Source organism: Sphaerodactylus townsendi, linkage group LG08, assembly GCF_021028975.2.
Source record: "Sphaerodactylus townsendi isolate TG3544 linkage group LG08, MPM_Stown_v2.3, whole genome shotgun sequence".
Taxonomy (NCBI): domain Eukaryota; kingdom Metazoa; phylum Chordata; class Lepidosauria; order Squamata; family Sphaerodactylidae; genus Sphaerodactylus; species Sphaerodactylus townsendi.
The window spans coordinates 3,434,494-3,448,473 of NC_059432.1; the positions used below are offsets into that span (position 1 = coordinate 3,434,494).

Consider the following 13,980-nt stretch of genomic DNA (forward strand, 5'->3'; position numbering starts at 1 on the left):
TATTCAGGGGCAGCAACTAGAAGGGGGCAACCCGAAGGCCTTGGGCATGGGGCATTAGAAGTCCTTCAAACCATCACTGGAGAATATTCTTGCCAAACAAAAGGCTGCTTAGTGACATAACCAGTGGTGGGATCCAAAAATTTTAGTAACAGGTTCCCATGGTGGTGGGATTCAAACAGTGGTGTAGCGCTAATGGGGCTGGGCGGGGCACGACGGGGGCATGGCTGGGCATTCCGGGGGCGGGGCATTGCTGGGTGGGGCTGTGGCAAGGACGCAGCCGCTGCGCCGGTCCTTGGGCGGGAAACGAATGCACGCAGGCGCAGGCTGCCACGCACGCCGGTGCACCTCCTGCTAGACTGCTTCCAGTTCTGCGCGCTACTGCTGAGAGGAGGGGCGTAACTAAGGCAAAAATCACGTGGCAAAATCACCAATTAGTAACCCCCTCTCGGCACACACAAGTAATTAGTAACCTACTCTCGGGAACCTGTGAGAACCTGCTGGATCCCACCTCTGGACATAACTCATGGCAATCAATGAGAGTTTTACAAAAGCAAAGAGCTAAAAATCATAGAACTTCTCTACACATTCACACACACACACACACAAAAAGTCACCGTTGGGTGGCTCATCTGCAAAATGTTCAACCCCTTCACGCTCAGAATCTCTTCTTGCATTCCAAGCCACAGGACAACATTTTGGGGCGAACGGCACACTTTTCATAATATTTGCAGGCATTAAGAGATGGACAAAGTCCCCTTTCAAACTGGGCAGTTCTGAACTTTAGCCTCCTCCATAATTTCACACGGAAGACCATTCCAAGAAAAGCCAACATGAAGGGTGCCACAACAATGACAAATTAATAAAAACTCTCTTGAGTGATAAAGACCCATTCACAACTGAATTGGTAGCTAATTTATTTAGCAGAAATTATGCTCCAACGAGCAATCAAATGTTAATGAATTTTGTTTTATTTTGCAGAAATAAACAACACATAACAGGGGAAAAAACACAAACATAATCTCCCCTCCCCCACTATAATATAATAATAGTTTAAAAAAATCAATGGAGTGTTATGTGGTTTCCAGGCTGTATGGCCGTGTTGTAGTAGCATTTTCTCCTGACGTTTTGCCTGCATCTGTGGCTGGCCAAGATGCCAGCCACAGATGGTGGCGAAACGTCAGGAGAAAATGCTACTACAACATGGCCATACAGCCCGGAAACCACACAACACTCCAGCAATTCCGGGCATGAAAGCCTTTGGCTCCTTCCGCACATGCAGAATAATGCACTTTCAAACTGCTCTCAGTGCTCTTTGAAGCTGTGCGGAATGGCAAAATCCACTTGCAAACAGTTGTGAAAATGGTTTGAAAACGCATTATTTTGCGTGTGCGGAAGGGGCCTTTGACAGTAAAAAAACCCCACACATTTCAAGACACCACTACATACATATATGGTGACTTCCAGCTACCCCATTATGGGTCCCAACTCAAACCTAGTTTTGTGCTTATAGTTGGTACCAGCATTTCCTCTGCTTTTAGTCCTTCTTATAAAACTATTTTAGTCCAATCTGCTGTTTTCATTTAAATCTCAAATCCTGCCACATTTTCTCAATTTGCATATCTTTTTAGTAGGTAGCCCACAAAGGGTTTCCAGTCTGTGAAGAAAGTGGCATCCTTGTCTCTTATAAACACCATCAGCCTCGCCATCTCTGCGTATTCAGTGACCAAGTTCCAATCAGATGTGATAAAGTCAACCACTCTTCAGCTATTGGTCCTGCAAGCTGATGCACCAGTCGAGGCGCTATTTTTTATGTGTTTACTGGATTTCTGTTCGTACAGATGCCCGTCAAGGTACTCTGATGTCTGACTACAAGTGGGGTATCATTTTGCCCTGCAGATACAGTTTGTCTTTTGCTAAGCTCTGCTTATTTATTTATTTTTATTTATAATCATTTTATATACCGCCCCTCCCCCAAAGGGCTCTGGGCGGTGAACAACACAATAATAGCAATTCAACAATTCACATTAAAACCCCAATTAAAATAGTGGATTAAACAAATTTATCGGCATCCAGCATAAAACTTCATAAAACTTCATAGGCCCACCCTGGAAAGAACAAACCCAGAGAGTTGGGCCCTGTAAAAGTTAAGGGTCCAGAGTGTAAAGGGGGGAAGAGGAGGGCGTACATCAGCGGCCGGCCTCTCCAAACGCCCGGTGGAACAATTTGGTCTTACAGGCCCTGCGGAACTCACCGAGATCCCGCAGGGCCCGGATAGTTGGTGGTAAAGTGTTCCACCAGGCAGGGGCCAGGGCTGTAAAGGCCCTGGCCCAGGTAGAAGCCAGCCGCATCATTGAGGGGCTAGGGACAACCAGCAAGTTGGCCTCTGCCAAACGCAGAGGCCGCACGGGGACATATGGGGTAAGACGTTCCCGAAGGTACGAAGGTCCCAGGCCGCGTAAGGCCTTAAAGGTAAGTACCCACACCTTATCAATGATTCGGAACTCAACTGGGAGCCAATGCAAGCGACGTAACACAGGATGAATGTGTTCTCTGAAGGCACCACCTGTGAGCACACGCGCCACCGCATGTTGGACCAGTTTCAACTTCCGGATCAGACGTAAGGGAAGGCCTGCATAGAGCGAGTTACAATAGTTATTCAAAAGCCCTGACCCGGATGACCCAAGCTAACCCAATCTAGTCAGGGTCGACTCTGACCAGTATTTGGGCAGGAGGCCTCCACAGAATCCCAGCGTCCCTGAGCAGACGCAAGCAGCAGCCAACCCACCGCGCGTCTGTTCCCTTGAAAACCATACAAGGGTCATCATAAGTTGGCTGTGACTTGAGGGCAACAAAAAAATACTTATCAACAGACATATTGCTTTTTCCAGTAAAAAAAAAGATTAAGCGCGCAATCGTAATCCAAGCTGGCCACATCTCAGGGTCATTTTTAACCTCCCTGTGTCAATTTCTACCGTGCGCCTCCAAGTTCCAGCCTTGTTTAAGAAAGTAAACACATTTTCTCTATTCCCTTTGACAAAAAAGCTCACACAAAAGCAGAACGGAGAGCCGCACAGATGCAAATCAAAGGAAAAAATAGCCGACAGGGCGGGGGGGGCTGCACCTGAGAGACTGCAGGCGTCTTCCCACCTTTGCCCCACAAGGAGAATAGGGATTCCCAGTAGGTTCATTTGTTCATCCCCTGGCGTGGTTTGCAACTGCTGTGTAGTCTTCAGAATCACTCTGGAGAGATGATCTCAGGAGAAGGGAATCATCGCTCGCAGTTCCAGGAAGGAGATCAACACGCCAGAGAGCACGCCGCTCGCTGTCACTTTCCTTTTTATAACACAATGTATTTATACCCCAGAGGTCTCCATTCGTGTGCACCAAGTTTCAAGTCCAGCCATAGCTGGAACTAGACTGGACCCTCGGAGGAAAAGAAACCCGGAGCCGCACGGCAGGACTCTTTTGCAAGAGGAAAGGTCAAGTGAGAACGTGGGGATAATTTGGGGGACACGTGCCACGAAGATGACTGTTTGCTACTTTTTAAAAGCGCTACGCAATTCCTGGCCGCTGCTTCTATGCATGTTTGCCACTACATTGGTTTCTTCAAGGAATACAGCCACTAAACGATAGTAAGGATCATGCATGTGGCCCCAGGATTCCCTATGCCAGTGATGGCGAGCCTTTTCGAGACCGAGTGCCCAAATTGTAACCCACTTATTTATCGCAAAGTGCCAACACGGCAATTTAACCTGAATACTGAGGTTTGAGTTTAGAAAAAACGGTTGGTTCCGAGGCGTGTGTTACTCAGGAGTAAGCTAGGTGGTAGTTGGTGGCTTTGCTTTGAAGCAACCGTGCAACTCTCCCAACAGGTGAATCACAACCCTAGGATGGTTTACTCAGAACAAGCCCCATTGCCAGCATAAGAACATAAGAACATAAGAACTAGCCTGCTGGATCAGACCAGAGTCCATCTAGTCCAGCATTCTGCTACTCGCAGTGGCCCACCAGGTGCCTTTGGGAGTTCACATGCAGGATGTGAAAGCAATGGCCTTCTGCTGCTGCTGCTGCTCCTGAGCCCCTGGTCTGCTAAGGCATTTGCAATCTGAGATCAAGGAGGATCAAGATTGGTAGCCATAAATTGACTTCTCCTCCATAAATCTGTCCAAGCCCTTTTTAAAGCTATCCAGGTTAGTGGCCATCACCACCTCCTGTGGCAGCATATTCCAAACACCAATCACACGTTGCGTGAAGAAGTGTTTCCTTTTATTAGTCCTAATTCTTCCCCCCAGCATTTTCAATGAATGCCCCCTGGTTCTAGTATTGTGAGAAAGAGAGAAAAATTTCTCTCTGTCAACATTTTCTACCCCATGCATAATTTTATAGACCTCAATCATATCCCCCCTCAGCCGCCTCCTCTCCAAACTAAAGAGTCCCAAACGCTGCAGCCTCTCCTCATAAGGAAGGTGCTCCAATCCTTCAATCATCCTCGTTGCCCTTCTCTGCACTTTTTCTATCTCTTCGATATCCTTTTTGAGATGTGGCGACCAGAACTGAACACAGTACTCCAAGTGCGGTCGCACCACTGCTTTATATAAGGGCATGACAATCCTTGCAGTTTTATTATCAAGCAACCAAGCTTACTCCCAGGTAAAGGATTGCGCTTTAGTTCTTAGCATGAAAATCAGTGGGGTTTAACAGCGCTTAACAGGGTTACCTACACTGCTTCCCCAAAACTAGGTCTTAGGTTTAATGCTAATAATCGAGCCCAGCGGCCCAGACCAGCCTAGATGTGTGGGGGGTGGGTGGGGGGACAACTCTGTTTGCGCGTGCCCACAGAGCAGGCTCTGAGTGCCACCTCTGGCACCCGTGCTGTAGGTTCGCCACCACTGCCCTATGCTATGGGTCAGCAGCCAACGACCCTCAAGCACAATTTGGCCTAAGCAGATTGTCTGCTGCTGATCCAAGAAATGAAGAAACTTGAGTGCGCATGGAATACAACTGGGCCGATGCTGTTTGCCTGGTTCTTCACCATTCCGTCAGATGGCCAACTTCCAGGTGGAACATGGAGATCTTCTGGAATTACAAGTGATGGCCAGACGACAGAGATCAGCATCACTGAATAAAATGGCTGCTTTGGAGGGTACTCTCTGAGGCAATATCCCCACCTCCCTACCCCGAGGTCCAGCCTCTTCCCAAACCCTGCTCTCCCCGGGCTTTACCTCCAAAGCTCCAGCAGTTCCCTGACCTGGCCTTGGCCACCTTACCATTCAGGTCCTCCCAAGAGTGACCCTCCAGCAAGATGGGTTTATAAATTGGGCCCTGTGCTTGATGGGCATTCACCTCGTCTTGTTTTCACCTCATTCTAACCTTTCTTATGAAGCATCTCTTGGCATTCGGCCTGAGCTATCACAAGTGGCTCTCATTACACCTTGGTGCCTCAGGAAGTCTGATAAATCATTCTAGCCAGAGGTGGGATCCAGCAGGTTCTCACAGGTTCCCGAGAGTAGGTTACTAATTATTAGTGTGTGCCGAGAGGGGGTTACTAATGGGTGATTTTGCCACGTGATTTTTGCCTTAGTTTCGCCCCTCCTCTCAGCAGTAGCGCGCAGAACTTGAAGCAGTCTAGCAGGAAGTGCACCTGCGTGCATTCGTTTCCCGCCCAAGGACCGGCGCAGTGGCTGCATCCTTGCCACAGCCCTGCCCAGCAATGCCCCGCCCCTGGAATGCCTGGCCACGCCCCCGTCGTGCCCCGCCCAGCCCCATTGGCGCTACGCCACTGTTTGAATCCCACCACCCTGGGAACCTGTTTCTAAAATGTTTGGATCCCACCACTGATTCTAGCCCTTTTCTTCTTGGAGGTTTTGGACAGCCCAATCCGGGGGGTGCAAGTGGCGAAGTGGCTCCTGGAACCGATGTGGGGCCACATCAGCACGTTCAACGACCCCACCCATGTAAGTGGCACCTACACCAGTGGGAGGACAGGGGGGGGCAGGCGCTCCACAACTCCCCCATGCCTGATCTGGAAGAGCATGCCGCCTACAGAGCTGTGCTGACCGAAAGGTGGATGCTGGGGTGGCTGAATATGGGCTAGGGGAGTTCCCAAGGGGGGAGCTGACTTCAGTCGGCTTCCACTGGATTTTTGGTCCAGGAATGCCCCTTACACAGAGGTGGGATCCAGCAGGTCCCCACCTGCTCCCGAGAGTGGGTTACTAATTATTTGCGTGTACCGAGAGCGGGTTACTAATTGGGTCCGCTTTTCCACCTCCACGCCCTCGCCTCCCCGAGAGGCAGACTGCCTTTGAACGTGAAGGTTCCATATAGCAATTGCGACTAATAATGTCACTCCCTGAACTGGGTGAATCCCTTTCAGGTCCTGCAATTCATGGATTCTCAGCCTTTCGTACCTTTTATCTCACCAGTCTCTATCAAAGAACCTGTGTGTTTCACCATTGCTGTGTTCAGATTTGTGAGTTGGGGCATTTTCTATAATGGGATGATGATTTAGAAATGACCTGGTGCCAAAAAAATTTTTTGGGGTCGTGGTGGGTTGGCTGCCCATGCCCCATCCAACTCAGGTTTTGCCCAGGGCTCAGGTTTGCCTAGGTACGCCTCTGCCCCCTTTGCTGCGGGGGGGCTGGCGAGGGAACCTGTTACTAAAATTTTTGGATCCCACCACTGCCCTGACGCCACCTGTTATCGGTTTCCCCAATGGAGTTTTCCAGGATTTTTTAATCTCCGCTGTTTGCTGAGCCTCCCGGAGCTCTGTCGGAGGTGCCACAGTGTTGCCCTCCCCATGTCATCCCCAGACGCCACCCCCCCCCCCATTTGGATCAGGCTGTAAGGATATTTGCCGATGGTTTTCCTTGATGCCACTCCCTTAATCTTTCAGATTTCCCTTACAGATCTAGGGTTAGCATTTTCTGTACCTGTTTTTCCTTTCTGTAACAAAAAATGTGCATATTAAAAGTAGGAACAACAAATATCTCAAAATCTCTAAGTGCACTTCCTTCCTTCAGCAGAAACGTGTTGTCTGTCTTCCTTGAAGAACAAATTCTAAACATCGAAAATTATGTGAGCAGCAGAGTTCTCTGAATAACCGCACGCTACAAATCACCAGCTAAAAAAACTAGCCAGCCTAAAACAATAACATTAAATATTTGCTTTACTAAATATCAACATATTAATAAGAAGGGAGGCAATCTGCTACTGGAGGCTTTGAGGAATTGGCTGAGTGAATATGGCAAACCATTTGTCAAAAACAAGTTCCGCAAACTCTATCGAGAACAAAATGTACTTGTTCAAATTCTGACAACTGGAAGTTGTGTTTGAAGGACATTTACCCGGGATCGTTTGAGCGGTGAAAATTACATCCCATTAAAATGTGATTTTTTAAAAAATTGCAGAAGGGCAGGCATTCCAGAGATGAATCTTTCTTCAAACAGGCAACCCTGCTCCTTCCCAAATTATACAGAAGCTTCAGAATTAGGTTGAAATGTAATTGTCTTGAAGCATCTTCCCATAAATCAAGATTCTTATAGGATGATTCAGACTGGCTGGCCTTTTGCCTTCCTAAACTACTGCACGTAATATATATAAGGAATCCTGACATATTTCAGGCACAAACATGACTGCTATCAGGCTTCGACAAGTTTGGAATCAATGGTGAGAGATACAGATCTCTCCATGTGCAACTGAAAACCAAAACTGTAGCTTATGGAAAAGATTCCCAACCTTTAGGAGCCCATCGGCACCTTTGGAAGTCTGACACAGGACGGTGGGCTTAGCCGAAAATGGCGGTCACAGGAAGTAGAAATGGCTGTGTGCCGGAGGTGAAGCCACAAAAGCAGGGGAGGGGCAGGGGAAAGGGAGATAATTTTAAACAAATACACCAGGAAAGAGGAGTGAGAGAAGGTAGAACCAACACTGTGGTTTCAGCTGCCACTGAAACAGCATTATTTTAATTTTCCCACTTGCCAGTGGCAAATCGGAAGCCACACTGGGCAAGTTCCAATCTGGCTCCACCCAGCTGGTAGATACCAGGGAAGGTGTCCGTTGGGCACCACGCTGCGCAGCTCTGGTTTGCACCAATAGTGGCTGGAGATAAAACCGAGGGCAGTCAAAATGGTCTGTAGCCATTCACATGGCTACTTTCAGCCACCATTTCTGTTACGACTGAAAACGGTCAGCAGTAGGAACTGGTACTACACAGAGTTTTACACAAAACACACAGTGTAGAGTCTTACAACTGTTCTTAGCCTTAAACTACCGTGTTTCCCCGAAAATAAGACAGTGTCTTATATTAATTTTTGCTCCCAAAGAGGCGCTATGTCTTATTTTCAGGGGATGTCTCATTTTTTCTGTGTTCTGTTCGTCAGGCATGCTTCCAAACAAAAACTTTGCTACGTCTTACTTTCGGGGGATGCCTTATATTTCCCACTTCAGCAAAACCTCTACTACGTCTTATTTTCTGGGGATGTCTTATATTCGGGGAAACGGGGTATGTTGGCACCTTTAAGGAATTCTGCTTCAGACCTGAGACCCCCACGTTTGCGACCAAAGCTCACAAGGCAACACGTGAGGGACCCATCACATCAATTGATTCTTAACACCAAGGGCTCCATATTTTAAACTCACTGGTGGGTGCTCCAAGGCCATCTATCATCATCAGAGGCAAAACACACTGAATAGGCCATGTCAACTACACTTGGGTGTCCGGACTGGTGTCATGACATGGCTACAAAGGATTATGGGGGACTATATTTAAGCTCCAGCTCACCCATCATCATGTTAGTAACAGTTATTAATTCGTCACAAGGACAAAATCCTCATCGACGCACAGGGGCAACAGCAGGAAACCACATGTTTCTAATCCTTCCACAAAACCCAAGATTTTCCTCCTGTTTGCTGCTGGGTAAGGCATCAAACAGCCAACTTGGGCTGTAAAGAAAGATTCGACGACTTGTCTAACCCTAGTACAGTGGTGCTAGGGCTCAACTTTCTGAGGTTCTAGATAAGGAACTCCGGCCCATGACAGGATACTCGCATTTTGGCTAACCCAACCCTTGCCTTCTCTTTGGCATGCATTCTCCTCTTACAAACAGTTGGCCTCCTCATCATTCCAGAAGAGGAGAAACTGGAGAAGGTATGTGGGCAGTTGCCAAGCAACCATTTAAAGCAACACAGAAGGAGGGAGATCTATGGATGGGTTGCCTAGCAACCACCTGTGGGCTCTCACCCATTCTCTCTGACCAAGCAGGAAGATGGCTCCATGCCATCTAAAAGGGGCGGCTCAGCTTGTTCTTGTGTGTCTCATTCTGGCGAGGCATCGCAGTGAGCAAAAACAAATTACCAGATTCCATACAAGGCCAATTGGAGAGCCAGCACGACGTAGTGGTTAGGAAAGGAGGACTCTAATCTGGCAAACCGTGTTTGATTCTCCACTTTTTCACATGAATGGTGTGATGGAAAATAGTTAGCTGAACTATGTATTAGCTAGAAACATGTGATATTATGCAACCAGCATTATTAAGAAGCTGAAGTATGTGAACATGGAGTTTACAGACTTCATCTCAAAAGGGTCGTGTCATGAAATGATGTTATCGCTACAGCAAAGGGAAGTCACATATGACTGTGAAAAGCATCTTTGCCTTTTGATCTCCTGAAGGGACGGCAGGAAACTATGCAGAGGTGATAGGATGAAACTTCAAAGGCCTAAGTTACCTTGTGACCTGAACAGAGTTTTCCTGAGAAGGGGAAAACAAAGGTTTTTGGATTCCATCTTGAGACGTGGTCAGAGAAGCATCTCTGGGCCATGGGTTCCCGGAATGGGGACAAAGAACCAAAAGGAATGTAACCAGCTGAGCAACCTCCGTGCATTTAAGTTTTATTTCTTTTATTTCTGTTTTTCAATAAAAATCGTTGAGACCTCAGCTGGTTGGAGTTATTGGAGAAAAGAACCCAGGTTTTACTGAAACAAGCGTGGCTCTCCCAGGCTTGCTTTCATGATAAATGGTGTCCCTGGTTTGATTCCCTACTCCTCCATGTGAGCAGTGGACACGTCCGATGAACTGGATTTGTTTCCCCGTTCCTACACGTGAAGCCTGCTAAGTGATCTTGAGCCGGTCACAGTTCTTTCAGAACTCTCTCAGCCCCACCTACCTCACAAGGTGTCTGAGGTGGGGAGAGGAAGGAAAAGGAGCTTGTAAGCTGATTTGAAACTCTTTACGACTGAGAAAAACAGGGTATAAAAACCAGCTGTCCTCCTCCTCCGAATCACATCTTTTAGCACCTTAGCCAATGAGGTTCCTTCGACCGACAGATTTCACTGCTTCTTGTTTCAAACCACTTTTTAAAATCTATTATTTGTCTTCATGACGAAATATGATGGAAGAAATATAATAAAAATGAAATAACCACATAAGCCACCTTGGGTCTAAGCTGGAGAAAGGTAGGATATTGTTCACTGATTCAGAACATACATATCCTGCCTTTTTGTTCAGTTAGGACCCTCAAGGTGCTTTAAATGGATTTTTTTAAATGCCTAAAACTAACGAAAATTCAGTCATTGTCTTTTCATTAATCTTGAACAACGAAAATATAAAAATTCTACATGAAATTCCATGCAGCTACTCCATTCTACACCCACTTATTTCAACTGGCTTTAGGCTGGAGTAACTGCACAGAATTGCACTGTTAACGTAGCAGACAATTTCCTGCAGCTTTTTACTAGGATCCCACTGAAAAGTCACTACTAAAGAATGTGGGTGAATATATCAATGGCCTAAAAGTGTAAAAATCCAATTTGCAGAGCAAAACAAACAAACCAGCCGGCTCATCATGTAAATACAGCTGACAACTTTATTAATAAAAGTGTCACTGAAAGTACAATCTAGGGCTGCTAGGAATATGTGTTCTCACTGAAGTATGGATGTTTGGCTCATTGAATGGCTGACTGTCCTGGAAGACCAGCCTTGAAAGGAACTCTGCCCAGCGTCTGATTTTAGTACGTATGAATATTTGGAAAGAGATGTATTAATAAACCGTGGACAGTACTTAGACATTCATCTAACCAGGTTCCTTAAGAACATAAGAACATAAGAAATAGCCTGCTGGATCGGACCGGAGTCCATCTAGTCCAGCATTCTGCTACTCGCAATGGCCCACCAGGTGCCTTTGGGAGCTCACGTGCAGGATGTGAAAGCAATGACCTTCTGCTGCTGCTGCTGCTCCTGAGCACCTGGTCTGCTAAGGCATTTGCAATCTGAGATCAAGGAGGATCAAGATTGGTAGCCATAGATTGACTTCATAAATCTGTCCAAGCCCTTTTTAAAGCTATCCAGGTTAGTGGCCATCACCACCTCCTGTGGCAGCATATGCCAAACACCAATCACACGTTGCGTGAAGAAGTGTTTCCTTTTATTAGTCCTAATTCTTCCCCCCAGCATTTTCAATGGATGCCCCCTGGTTCTAGCATTGTGAGAAAGAGAGAAAAAGTGAGAGGCGACACACACATTTTCTACAGGGAGATTATAATTCCACTGCTCTTATCCATAATCTGAAACTGGTAGACACTGGGTATTTGCCCAACTTCCAAGAATGCCAAGCACCTACCTCTGAAGATGCCAGCCACAGATGCGGGCAAAACGTTAGAAGCAAACATGAAGAGACCGCAGCCACACACACACCCCAAAAACCCACAACAGCCAAACCTACCTGCTACTTTTCAAAAGCAGCTATTCTCACCATGCATGGGTTACCCAAGAGGTTAAAGGCTATGTGGCTACTCCTTCTCTTTCAGGATGTCATCTAAGGACCCCAAACCACTGATCCACAGTAATACCAATCGCTGGACCTATTTCCACAAATAGGTCAAACTTAAGTCAGGCAGACACTTTCTAGTTATTTAGTTAGTTATCCATTTATACCCCGCCACTCTCTCCAATGGGGACCTAAAGCATCTTACGTCTCTCTCCTCTCCTCCATTTTATACTCACAACAACCCAACGAGGTAGGTTACACTAACAGAGAATGATTAGCTCAAGGACACCCAGAAAGCTTTCATGGTACAAGTGGGGTTTCGAACCTGGGTCTCCCAGATACTAGTCTGACACTCTGAACTACTACACCACACTGGTTCTCACAGCGTCTCATCTCTGTCATAATTTTGCTGTTCAAGATCTTCATTCCACTTCAAACAATCTCAAACAACAGAAACCACAGATAATGATATGATCAAAGGGTCTTGGAAACTGGAGGGGTAGGTTAACCGATTGATTTTTTTTTCTCTCCAAGACACATCACGGGTACTCTTTATCAGTCATCCGGAAAACGAAACACAGTTTTACTTTTCATAGCAACAAACTGTTGGCAGTTATCAAATTCTCATCACCAAATCATGAAATAACAGTGGGTTCAAAGTGATTCTCCCTCTCAAAAATAGGGAAACCATAACCCAAGGGAATCCATATTCTGCACATAATTTATACCGCAAGTGAAAATGTTACCTTTAGCTCATTCAGCATTTAGGAAGGAGAATTACTGGTCTGATTTGATTCCCACACTCGATAATGCTGGCAAGACGTACAGCTTGGTAGCCAACAGATCTTTTGCAGTCAATTTCTTAGGCTCTTTCTGGAAGAAAAAAAGAGTAGAACATTTAAATATATATATTACATTCAGCTCTGTCTGTCCAGCAAACAATTGAGACAAGTGCTTTACAGTGCAATCCTAAACAGTGATACACCACTCCACTGAGGTCAATGGTGTTCAATGCTGTTTTGGGTCACAATGCCAGTCTCACAGCAACCCTGCAGGGTATGTTGGGCTGATTTAACCCAGCCTACCCCACATAGCTTTCTAGCCAAGTAGGAACATGAATCTACATTTCAGACACCCAAATCAACCAGCCACTGTAAGACCTCGGCTAAGAATTCATCTCTGTTTAGCAACATAAATTTAGAGGGGTTTGCAGGAAAGACGGAAGAGATCCATTGGGCAATGTACTGGATTTAATTTTTTTTTTATAGCAAACCTTTATTGGCATAGACAACAGTACAACAATAATAAAAAAACAGATTAAAAAGCATATACAATACAGGATATACATGTTCGGTCGAAGGAAATTTACTGGCGTTTAGTAATTTCCAGGAGAAAGTCTGCCACTATCATACAGAGAGAAGGATCAGGATTGTCCAACAAGTAGTGTAATCTAATTAAATCGGGGAGATCTGGTAAATGTAAAGGAGTAAGATTCACATACTTGGATCTGATTTCCTTGAATCTGAGACAGTGAAGTAATTGGTGGGCCAGAGATTCAACTGAGCCATCGTTACACAATCTTTTAGCCTTTTCTTGCTTATTAAATCTGCCATGTAACAAGGCAGAAGGCATAACATTAAACGTGGCTACTGGATTTAATTGCTCTTCATGGCAGAGGCTATTAAGCAGTTAAGCTGGCTCTACCTGCAGCTGTTTCGGCAACCTTTCCTGTCTTGGAAGAAGTCACCCCAACACCAGAACACTCTCTTCCCCCCCCCCCTTTCCTTACAGCTTGCCAAGCTGGAGGCAGTAGAGGACTAAATGTTTTCTCCCAAAGGTTTGCTGTAAATATAGCCCTTTGACAGCTCCAATGCTGCCGTTTCTGTCTTCTCGCCTGGGAAATTTAACTAAAATGTTACTTTAAAACAAGATGAACTCGGGATGCCAGCCTCCAGGTGAGACCTGGAGATCCTCAGAATTATACCTTATCTCCAGTCAGGGGTGTAGCTACGGTAAAAATCTGAGTTTTGCGCCCCCCCCCCTCATGGGCAGCGTCCCTCCCCCACCGCGACCAATCAACATTTTGGCTGGTATCATCAGGAGAGTCACCTGACAATAGCCTGAAATTTTGGTGCCGCTAGCCTAAAAACTGCCCCCTGCAGGCCAAAAATGGGGAAAAAACTAAAAAATAGAAAGTCACAAATGAACCTGCAATGTTTG

The 13,980-nt window shown here is 46.2% G+C and overlaps 1 long non-coding RNA gene across 2 annotated transcripts in view; it reads right to left on the bottom strand.

Annotated features, from left to right (window-relative positions):
• The window catches only part of LOC125437974, a 201,859-nt gene that overhangs the window by 45,825 nt on the left and 142,054 nt on the right, over positions 1 to 13,980 (bottom strand). For both annotated transcript variants that reach the window (XR_007245284.1, XR_007245285.1), the window contains exon 3: positions 12,507 to 12,633. This is a non-coding gene — a long non-coding RNA (uncharacterized LOC125437974). The remainder of the gene's footprint in view (positions 1 to 12,506; positions 12,634 to 13,980) is intronic.